The sequence below is a fragment of the Canis aureus genome, chromosome 3, assembly GCF_053574225.1.
Source record: "Canis aureus isolate CA01 chromosome 3, VMU_Caureus_v.1.0, whole genome shotgun sequence".
Lineage (NCBI taxonomy): Eukaryota > Metazoa > Chordata > Mammalia > Carnivora > Canidae > Canis > Canis aureus.
Window position 1 is genome coordinate 76014209 of NC_135613.1, and position 12227 is coordinate 76026435.

The 12227-nt window shown below is 45.8% G+C and overlaps 1 protein-coding gene across 1 annotated transcript in view; it reads left to right on the plus strand.

Annotated features, from left to right (window-relative positions):
* Positions 1–12227, plus strand: part of GRIK4 (glutamate ionotropic receptor kainate type subunit 4) — a 382506-nt gene that overhangs the window by 236425 nt on the left and 133854 nt on the right.

The following is a 12227-nucleotide window of genomic DNA, read 5'->3' on the forward strand; positions in this document are numbered from 1 at the left end:
TAGGTATATGTCAATCCCACTGTAACCAAGACACCATTTCATCGCCACAAAGATCTTCCTCATGCCGCCATTTTATGGTCTCACCACCCTCTTCCCCACCATCTCTAACCCTTAGCAACCACTAATCCGTTCTCCATTTTGACAGTTTTATAATTTCAAGAATGTTATAGAAATGGAGTCATTCAGTATCTGACCTTTCTCACTCAGTATGTACGACGAGCCTGGAGACCATTCGAGTCATTGCCTGAATCACTAGTTTGTTCTTTTTATTGCTGAGTCACATTTCTTGGTGTACACGTATCATAGTTTGCTTAGCCATGCACCTATTGGGAGACATTTTAGTTGCTTCCGGCTTGGGGCTGTTACAAATAGAGCTGTTAGAAACAATCATTCAGAGTAGAGGTTTATTTTATTTTATAAATGCATGAGATGTCAAGATCACTCAACTCAGTGGCCCTTCTGTGCAGATGTACTTCTGAGTACCTCTTATGTAATAGGGACCGGACCAGGCACTAGGGATTAAAATGGGACTAAGAAACGAAGCGAGCCTTGGAAAAACTCGAAGTACTTATTGTAGTGCAAAACGGTAAATTCTATTAGATGTGTGTACAAAATGCTATAGATCCTGGAGCAGGGGCCCTTTGCTCAGTGTGAAGCAGGCAGGAAATGCTTCATCAAAGGAGGGATCTTTGGGATCCGCCCTAAAAGAGGGGTAAGGCTCTTCTCGATAAAGGAAGAGCATTTTGGGTTACGGAACATCATATCCACATACTTGGAGATTTGCAAGGACGTGGCATGTCCAGGAGACAGTCACTTCAGACTTACAGACTGTTCCAGGGATGGGCATGACAGTTAATTACTAACCATTTATCTATTGACATCCATTCTTGAAGGGTACCCATTTAGAGGACTTAAGGGCAGATCTCTATTAATTTTAAGATCCTTGCTAAGTTAGGAAGCAGAATACAGCCTCTACAGATTTGACTCCTAAAATGAGAAAGGTTCCCGAGAAGTTACGACTTTCTTGGTCAACATATGTGATAGGGCGACCTAGGAGATGCTACAGTGTCCCTCCCTGGATTTAGGGACCGGATCTCCTGAAATGGCCTGCGAGGTCGAGGAGATGCTCGCCCAAAGGGACAGCCTCGGACTCGGGGTGATCCTTATTCATTTCCAGCCATAGGTTTTTATGAACCGCCCTTTCTTGGGGCCGCTTCTTCAACCCTGAAGCAGCCTGAGGCCATAGAAGACCACACAGATCACATGTGCATAACCTGGTGCATGTCTTCCAAGTGAGCACACCTGTGTAAGCAACACCCAGATCCAAAAATAGAACCCAGCCAGCACCCCAGAAGTCCCTCTCCTGCCTCGCTCCCCATCGCTACCCTGCAAAATGTAGAACAGAAGGAATGTCTTTGTTTGCTTATTCATTTATTTTTTTCTATCCGGCACTGCTGCTGTAAATCAGAGCATTAACATGTAAAAAGGGAGAAAAGGATTAGACTAGTCCCAGAGCGATGCAGGAGCATTTGCTTAAAGTAAGGAGACGTCTGGGGGAGCCTGGGCAAGTTGGCAGAACAGTAAAAGGAGATTAAAGTACAATTGGGCTCCATCTGGGGACCCCGGGATGCAGAAGGGAGGAGGGGGAAGAGGCAGGCCAGAGGCGCCCCACATGAGGCAGCCGCACTCAGCAGAGGAGGACAAAGCTGAGCAGCCAGGGGCACAGCAGTGACTTAGCAGATGGAAGGAGGCCAGTGGTTTTGGAATGTGAGTTCCCCTGGACAGTGCCTAGAACAAGATGGAGTTGCTTGGCCTGGAGATATTTTTCTTTTTTTAAGATTTTATTTATTTGTTCATGAGAGACACACAGAGAGAGGCAGAGAGACAGGCAGAGGGAGAAGCAGGCTCCATGCAGGGAACCTGGTGTGGGACTCGATCCCGGGATCCTGGCATCATACCCTGAGCCCAAGGCAGATGCTCAACCACTGAGTTACCCAGGCGTCCCTGGCTTGGAGATTTTTAAGAAGGCATCAGCCACACTGCGTACCACCACTGCCTCTTCTCAGGACTGATGATGATGAGTGTGACCATTTATCTAATGGAAAAAAGCACAGGCCTGTGAAGCCAAGTGACCCAGGTCAATGCCCCACTCTGTCTTAGATGCTGTGTGGCTTTGGGGAAGTCGCACTGACTCTCTGAGCCCGTTTTCTCATTTGTAAAATAGGGAAAGATAAAACCTTTCAAGGTCGTCGTAAAGGGAGGTAAAAACGCGTTATTGAAAAGTACTACGGGTTTCTAAGCATAGTATTTTTTTTTTTTTTATTTTATAACACTGTGATACTTTCAAAGAGCTTTCTCCTTTTCTGGGGCCACAAAACGGAACAAGAGGAGCTCTGGGAACATGCCTCAGTCAGAGAGCTCTTTGAACCTAGAATTAACAGGACTCACACAGTTTGTAAGTTTGCAAGGAGAAATCAAAACAGTAGCTGTATGAGTGATGATGGCCGAATAATATTTGAGAAAACAGAAGCAAGGCCATTGCAAAAATCAGTCAGTGGGAGAATATTCTGGAAGCCTCTGTGACTTTCTGGAAAGGACAGGCCCTGATTAAAAGGAAGGCAATTACTTTAATATCCGCTCTTCCTGCCCGATTGCTGTTGGAGACTTGGAACAGAGAAGGAGGGGCGTTGTGCAGAGGCAATGAGTCACCCTCTGAGCTTCTCCCATACTTTTCGCCTCATATACAGGTGCCACCTGGACTTTAATACTTATTTCTTCTCTGAATTCCTCAGGGCTACCTATTGTGGCACCGCTTTCTGAATCCTGCCATGGTGTGCGGTGCTCAGATTAGTTTTTGGAAAGCTAGCACCGTGAGCCAGAAGGGCATGGGCCTCGGCATTAGGCAGACGTGATTTAGAACTCTGGCTTGACTAGCTACGGGCTGTGTGATCCCGTGCGAGTAACTTACCCTCTCTGAGTGTCAGAGACCTCGGCTGTAAGGGAACATTGTTAATACGTGCCTCAGGAGATAGTATCCCCATAGCAACTGGCTCATAATACAAATTTAGTAAAGAGAAGGTATTATTTTACAAAATCCTCTTTATGCTTCCCATGTGCTGAAAAGGACAGGAGGTACTTATTTTTCTGCCCAGCCTTTAGTGGCCTGTAAAAGCAACTCCAATAATGCCATTTTATTTATTTACAGAGAATGCCTAGAACTTGGTAGTTTAGGTGTTATACATGACTGAGCTGGCCAGAGTAGGGTTTGTTTGTGTCTGTTCTCATTCTTCATTTCCACCCGGGCATTAAGAAAGCTGATTGATACTTCTATTGTTGGTTTTTTGAGGACCTGCCGTGCTGTTTTCCAGAGTGACTGCACCCCAGTGACATTCCCACCAGTAGTGCACAAGGTTCCCCTTTCTCTATATCTTCACCAACACTTGTTGTTTCTTGCCTTTTTAAAATTATTATTATTTTAGCCATTTTGACAGGTGTAAGGTCATATCTCATTGTGGTTTTGATTTGCATTTCTCTGATGATCAGTGGTGTTGAGCTTTTCATGTGTCTGCCAGCCATCTAAGTACCATACGATCCAGTAATTCCACTTCCAGCTATATTCACCCAAAGAAAATGAAAACACTAATTCAAAAAGATATATACACCCTCTATGTTTATAGCAGCATTATTTACAATAACCAAGATATGGAAGCTACCTAAGTGTCCATTGATAGACGGATAAAGTGTATGTGTCGGGGTGTGTGTGATGGCACATTACTTAGCCATAAAAAAGAATGAGATCCGGTCATTTGTGACAACACAGGTAGACCTAGAAGGTATTATGCTAAGTGAAATAAGTCAGAAACAAATACTATGTGATTCTATTTGTACACGGGACCTGAAAAACAGAACAAATGAACAACAACAAAAATAGAAACTCAAACATAGAGAAGAAGCTGGTGGTCGCCAGAGGCGAGGCCACCGGGGGGATGGGTGAGATGTGTGAAGGGGATTAAGAGGTACAAATCTCCAGTTATGAAAAAAATAAGTTACAGGGATGAAAAGGACAGCATAGGGAATATAGCCAATAATATTATAATAACTTTGTATGGTGACAGATGGCAACTACACTTATCATGGTGAGCATTGCATAATATATATTATTGTCAAATCACTATGCTAAACACCTGAAACTAAAGTAATTTTGTATGTCAATTACATTTCAATTACATTTCAATTTCAAAAAAATTTTTTTTTCATTTTAAAAAGAAGGCTGGTTGATTTAGGGCATCTGTAATAAATAAATCCAAGTGACTGCTATAGATTTGATCAGTTAATTACCCATCATAAGAGTTGGGAGAAAAATATCCATCATGAGTCAAACTTCTAAACCTTCAATTCGGTTGACCCTAGAGACTTACAGTTTTTCTCTCTGTCAGGGAGTGGCCAATAGGTGAGTGAGTATGCCAGCCCTGAACTTTGGAGGTCAGGATAACCGACACAGAAGAGGAGGTGAGCCAAAGCTAGCGGAAACTGGCCAGGAGGACCATGCAGCTAGCTACCAGGCCTGGGAGGTCCAGGGAAGACAGGTCTGGGAGCCTGGGGAAGGTGGAGGGGGGGAGCCAAGGCTCAGTGACAGAGTGATAGTGGGGTGTCAGGCAATGAGAGAGACACTTCAACAAGATTGGAGAGACTGACATCTCCCTCTGTTCAGGGAGATGTCACTAGCAGGAAGTTTGTAGATGGTGAAGGCACACGGTTATAGCAAACAGTGAACAGATGTCCAGTGCTTTTGTTTACACATCTATTTTGAAATGGGATTTAGAGTAGTTTGTACTGGTGTCAGAGGTTCAGTTGGCAAAACAGCTTCTTGCCCTGTTTCTGGTTTTGATGGGTCAGAACTCAGTCCCAGCAGAACAAATCTGATCAACAGAGGAATGGGCCTCTGAAGGTACCTGGCTAAGATGGGAGCCTGGGGCAGAGGATTCATAACTTTATTGATAATTTTAGTGGTAAACTAAGAGCCACGATGTGCATTTGGTCAGAGATCAGGACAGAAACCAGAAGAAAGGAAGTCCTGACAGGTGGACCAAGGTGAGGGGCAAGAGGCCAGGCCCAAATAGGGGACAAAGTGAGGCAAACAAGAAAATTATTCTGCAGAGTCACCAAAGACACAGATGATACATAAGCTATCTGAGAACCAGTTCCTGCCTTTGTACAGATTCTTCTCTTTCTTTTTTTGGTTTTCGGAGTGTTTTTAGTGTGGTGACACATATGTAACATTCCATTTGCCATTTTAACCGTTTATAAGTTTCCAATTCAGTGGCATTAATTATACTCACAGTGTTATCTGACCATTATCATTATCATTCTTCCTAAAACTTCATCTCCCTAAACAGAAATTCTGTATCCATAGAGCGAGCAGTAACTTCCCCTCCTTCTCCTCCTCCCAACCCTGATAACCTCCTATTGGCTTTTTTTTTCTAAGATTTTATTTATTTATTTATTTATGAGAGACACAGAGAGAAGCAGAGACATAGACAGAGGGAGAAGCAGGCTTCCTGTGGGGAGCCTGATGCGGAACTCAATCCCAGGACCCTGGGGATCACACCTTGAGCCAAAGGCAGACGCTCAACCCCTGAGCCACCCAGGCACCCTCCTATTGGCTTTTATTTCATATAAGTAGAATCAGACAATATTTGTCCTTTTGTATCTGGCTTATTTCACTTAGCATCCCAGTTTCTAGATTCATCCATGTGATAGCATGCTGCAGAGCTTTCTTCTTCTAAGGTGGTAAAATACACATGACATAAAATTTACCATTTTAAGCATACCAGTTAGTAGTAATAAAAGTTGTGCCACCATCACCACCATCCATCTCCAGAACTCTTCAGGTTCCTGAACCAAAACTTCACACCTATTAATCAATGACTCCCCATCCCTTCTTCCTCTCTAGTGCTGGCAACCACCTATTGCCATGAACCTGTCTATTCTACGTACCTCTCATAAGTGGGGTTATACAGGATTTTACAGTATTTGTCCTTTTGTGAATGCCTTATTTCACTTGGCATAAAGGCTTCGAGTTTCATTCATGTGTCAGCATTTTCTTCCTTTTTTTAAAAAACTGAATGACATTCCACTGTGTGTATAGACCACATTCTGTTTGTCCATTCATCCATCAGGGGATACTTGGGTTCCTTCACCTTTTTGGCTATTGTAGGTAATATAATATGAGCACGAGTATCTAAATACCTGTTTGAGTCCCTGCTTTGTCATTTGGGGCATATACGTAAGAATGGAATTGCTGGATCATATGATAATTCTGTGCTTAATTTTCGAGGAACCACCACACTATTTTCCAGAGCAGCTGCACCGTTTTGCATTCCCACCAGCAATGCATGAGGGTTCTGGTTCCTTCATATCCTTACCAATACTTGTTTTTATTTTTTTGTAATCGCTGTCCTAATGGGTGGGAAGTGGTCAGATGTCTTTCTTATTTCTGTTTCGAGTTTGCACTTCGAAAGAAGCAAGACCACATGGCCGAATTTGAGAGTCCTGCTGATTAAGAAGCTTTATAATGAAAGAAAGTAGCCAGTGTGTAAAAACCCGGTCAGACCTGGTGAAAACCCCCAGGTTGGGAGCATCCTAGCTGTGTGTCCCTGAAGCTCTTGGGGACCTCAGTTTCTTCACGTGTAAAACGGGAATAATTACATCCATCTCAAAAATTTTTGGTAAAATTAAAAAGTAGCTGTTGATAGCACCTTGTTTCTGGTAGGGAATGCCAACTGCTATAACAGATAAACCCCAAATCCCTTGGCTTTATGCAATGGAAGGTTATTTCTCATTCAACTCACATCCCAAAAGGCTGTTCTTGGTCAATGAGCGGCCTTCCATAATGTCATGCAGAGGCCTAGGTTTCTTCTGGCCTCTAAATAAGTCCTCTTAGAGGCCAGGAATGGGAGAAAACCATGGAAGATCACACACAGGAGGATGAAAGGGCCCAGGCCTAGGAGCGGCACCCTAGTATTTATCCTCACGGCTCCATTGGCTATTGCTGTTATGTGCCTGCACCTACTTGGAAGGGCGATTTGCAAAACGTAGTCTACTGTGTACCCGGGCAGAAGAGGAAATGGGTTTGGTGATCAGTTAGCAATACTGCCATGTTATTAAATTATTAATCATTGTCACACATCTCTTTCATGTGTGCTGGAAAAGCAATTAGCATGCTAAGCCCTGGCAAGTCTATTTAGAGGGCAACTGATCCTGTACGTGGAAGTCTGATTAGCACCTTGATATAAGGGTATCAGCTCTGTTCTCACTTCAGGTCTACACCGGAAGTGCATGTCCAGGGGGGCTGCTGGCCTGGCCGTCCTGTCTGACGCTTCCAGGTGTGGCAGGCACGGGCCAGTTACAGGTTCCCCGAGCTTGTTCCATTCTTGAGTGTGGAAGGAGTCTCTGTCCTCCGCTCGGCCTCAGGCTTTGGCAGGGGAACTGCTGTTCTACAAAGCTGATGGAAGTTTGGATAGAGGACATGAGAAATGAAGGGCCTTTGGGCAAAGCCTAGTTGGCCGCTGAGACAGCAGAGATGCCATCTGAAGAGAGGAGGTGAAGGGGGAGGCAGAGTTTGAGCTCATAAATCTGGAGGGATTATCCAGCTACTAATGAACCCAGGGAGATTTGCAATCACTGCCTAATAGAAAAGATAAAATCACCCTAATCTATTGTCAGAGAGTACAGATGGGCCCTGTGCCAGGGGAAGGAGCTGCCGCCTTGGTGAAGAGAAGCATAGAGACTTCAGGTTAAGAATCAAAAGTGGTGAAATGTCAACAAAAGGCGGGGAAGAATTGGGCCCTGGAAGCGGGAGACTGTGTCACCTGGGCTGGCAGGTATTGCCGGTGGCACAGCTGGTTGGAGGCTGCGACCGCCACTTCATTGTCATGCCCCAGACAGCTCATGAAGCAGTGTCTAATAAGTACCTGATGGGCCACCCTGGTATCACCACCATGCCCGGAGGGCAGGCTGCCATTTGAGGGGTGTATACAGAGGCAGAGTTTTTCCCTGGGGGAATGGAGAAAGAAGGGGCCAGGTGCTGGCTGTGCCATGTTGGAAAGCATGAGGAAGGGTTACAGCAGCAGGTGGCCTCATCCTATAGGGGACGGGCAGTGAAGCAGCTGTGGCTTCTAGTTACAGCCCTGCCGTGAAGCAGCTGAGTGACATACAGTTGACCTGGTGAAAACCTTCTACCTTCAAGGCTCTGTCATAAGTGCTTCTCGGTTATTGTCTCATTTAAACCTCAGAACCATTCTAGCAGAAGGCAGTGTTTTATCCCCATTTTACAGATGAGTAAGCTGAGCCCCATAAAGCTCAAAGTAGTGGAGCTGGATTACGACCCCAGGCAGTGAGCCCTTGACCCCTTCACTCTGTCGCATTTGTCTCCACAAGCCATTGCTCCTTGCTGGGCTTCGTTTCATCATCTCTAAAATGACGAAGTTGTGTTAGGTGATCTCTCGGGGCATTTTCAGCCCTGGATTTGTTTTATCCTACATGTTGGGGAGCATTTCACTTCACAGCAGCCTCAGATTGAGAATCTTTCCTGGAGAGGGAGAGAGAACGACCATGAAATTGAAGGCCCAGAACCTGGCCCATGGGAACAGCTTCTGTTCAGCTAACAGCTCATCAGATTCCCAAAGAGTCGCCCGGTCCCAGTGAGTCCTGCAGGATATAACCTTTCTGTGCCCCTGTCTCTGTCTTGTTTGGGCAGAATGAATATATGCAGCCGATTTTTCTCCTCTGGGTTCATTTTATTGTCAAGCAGACCAAGCCTATGTTTATTTTTCTAAAGGTCTATCAGAGAGATTAGCCATAAGTAATTGAAATTGCTAAACTTATTACAGAAGGGGGAGCCAGGGCAGACAGGGAGGAAAGAAACCATTGATGCCAGAAGAAGGGAGCGTGTTCACTGCCTGTCCCTTCTGATCCTTGCTTTGGTGAGCCAGACCTGCTCATCTCTCAGGTTTTATTTAAATGTCACTTCCTGGAGGAGTCTCCCCTGACACCATGCTAGGCTGAGTCCTCTGTGACACTCTCACAGCACCCTGTGCTCTGTGTTTTATAGCATTCATCTCAAGTGCGAATTTCTTCTTCTGTGTCTGACCCCTCTGCCAGACTTTGAACTTCATGAAGGCGAGACCAAGTCTGTCCATCTATCCCTGTACTAGATGCCTACTGGCATGTAGTAGATACTCAATAAATATTTATTGAGTCAACAAAGAGAGCAGCTCATAACAGTGTAGAGTTCTTGGACCAGGAGGGCTGGCCAGGTGAGCTAGCTTACCTCCTTGTATCTGGTAGGAATTCAGCTCATCCCCACAAGCCCATGAGCACGAAAGTCCTGCTCAGCCAGGAGGAATTGGGCTCAGTGTCCCCTTTGCTGAGATGAGTCAGCACTTTCATAGGCCGTATGGTAACTACTCAGTATGGGGACTATGATGCCCTTCCTCCATTCTGGGCTGGACAGACTGGAAAGCAAGAATGTGTAGCCCTGTCAAGGGTGCATTAGTGCAGGATCCAAGAGACAGGGTGACACGGGGTTCTGATGAGTGGGGGCAGTGTCAAATCCTGAGCTTCAGGGTTGGCATCACAAATGATCATTGAGGTAAGTAGAGGCTTAAGAGTGTAAAGATAATCCAGCTGATTGTGCTGAGTGGCCTGTGTCACCTGGGGCTGCTTTCTCTGCAGGCCGCACCATGCCCAGGCCAGCCTTGGCCAAGGGGCCTCTTTGGGCCAGCTCCTGACTCCTGGAACCAGAACACAATGATCTTTGAAACAAAATGTCTCCTTCAGGTTTTCAAGGTCATCATGAAACTAGTCCTGTCTGCTGTCCTCATGGCTTGGCACACGAGCTTGGGTGGGCCTCAGGACTGTGTTCTCGCAGAGGATGGAAGCACGGTTTAAGACAGACAGCCAGGGCCTCAGATCAGAGATGGTGTGAGTTTGAAGGCAGGCGCTGTGATGCAATGTACACGGGGCACATTTCCTCATCCACTGGAATCTTAGTCTTCCCTTCTGTAAAATGGGATTAACAACTCCTAGAACATCATCTTGTGAGAACATGGAGACTTTCTAATGCTCAGTGGGCTGCTAGTAGAGGTTATTCCCTTCTCTCCTTCCTTTCCCATTTCCTTATTGGGGATTTCTACCCTTAGACCTCAGGTTCCTCATCTCCTGCCTCTCATTTTCCAAAACTCCAAAGCTAGAAACATTTCAAAATTGACCTCTCACCTAGTTAGAACTCCATTTCCCATGGTCCTGGAGCCCCTTCCATATCTTGCAGTCTTTCCTGAAAGCACACACCATGCACATACACACACAGCTAGCCAACAGCTACAATCCATCAGTCAACTTTCTAGAGCCAGAACAATTGATTCTAAAGTGTAATTCATTGTAAAATTATTAAGTCTATCTACATATTTCACCTTTATTGAGCCTTTTAGGAGAACCACTTCGTACAATACAGTACACCTTGGTGAATAAATATGTTTTTAGTGTAACTAGGAAAAGAGTAATGGAGTGAGTGAAAGCTCTCCATATGTTTGTCTGAGCCTCCAAGGTACCACCCCCATTAAGTGCAAACCCTAAACAAATCTCTCCTGGTCACACACATGGGTATGCCAGCATCTAAAGGAGAAGCTCTTACTCTAAAATTGTGGTCTCTGGCTGCTAACCCTCCTGTGTCTGTTCTCTGAGCTAGGTCATTGGTAGGGAGGGGGTGTATTCAGAAAGAGAAATGGCGGGGAAAATTAGAAGGAGATTCAAGAGGTATTGACTGAAGAATTATTCTTTGCATTTGCACTTGGGAAAATTGTGGCTGACTGCTGGAAGCCCCTTGGCCCAAGTTATAGGATTATAAAGTGGTTAGCCAGCCGTGATTTAGTGGCTTGCCTTTGCAAAATGCTCAAATCAACTATACTTATTCAGCAAAGATTTATGAAGTGCCTACTGTGTGCGGGGGGAATGCAAGCTGCAGCATGGTGCGGCTTAGAGAGCTCTGTCTGTCAATGCGAGGTATGGAGGGCCAGAGGAGGGAGCATTTAGTGCTTCTTTGGGAGCATGAGAAAGGTTTACAGATGTGTTTCCTTTAATCGTTTATTGAAGGGATGGTTAGAGATGAGAATGGGGGACTGACACGTGGGCAGAGGTAAGGTATGGGTCTGAGCAAGAGCACAGTAGCACTGGGGCTGGAGCAAGGGAGTTGGGGTGTTGGAGAGAGATGGAGCCAGAGCCAGCAAAGCAAGGTTCAGGTCAGATGTAACCCCATCTGTCCCACAGAGTTGCTGGACTTTTTGGGAGTCGCCAATGGCAGGCCCGGGATCTTGAGTTGGCTGTCCCGCTGACCACACGTGTAACTTGAACAAGTCCTTTCTCCCCTGCCAATAAACTAGAAGGTGTCCAAAGACCTCTCAACTCTGAAGTGCTGTTGACTCCACGGACTGGATTAATATATGATAAGTGGCTGAGTGACTTTCTGGGCCAGCCTGTTTCCCATGTGAAGCAGGTGACTTTCCTCTACGTGGCTTTTCAGGGTCCTGGTCTGCCATACTTATCCCTCCAGTGGCCCCTCCAGCACCCCTGGCTTATGAGCTCCCCCTTGCCCAGAAGCAACTGTCCTGTCTCCCGTGCCCAGCCTACGTTCCCTGATGGATGACGGGCCTCCCCAGTCTCCAAATCCAGTTTGTGCCAGTATGGGAATGGATGAGGATAGCATCGCCTTTGGGGACCTTTGAGAGCATCTAACTCAATCTCAGCATTTCACAATTGTGGAGAATGACTGAGGAGGGCTCATGACTCACCTGAGCTCTCAGAAAAAGCTAGGAGTAGAGGGAGGAGGCCCACAGGCCCACACATTCCCTGGGTCAGCATGAACTGAGCACTCACTGTCAGGGAGGTAGCAATGAATAAAGTCCCATCTTCGAGGAGATCAGACTAGAGGGGGAGATAAATTATTGTAAATCAAATAAATTATTATAAATCGACGGATTAAGTAAAGTGATGAGGATATTCATGGGGCATTTGGGGGCCATCAAGGGGGCCCCTGGCCCAGTCTGACAGGTTCAGAGAAGGCTTCCTGGCAGTGGCTACACCCAGAGGGCCTATGAGGATTAGCTAGCTGGAGATAGGGGATGAGCAGGACATTCTCTGAAGGATACACACAGTTTAATGTCTTAACAACA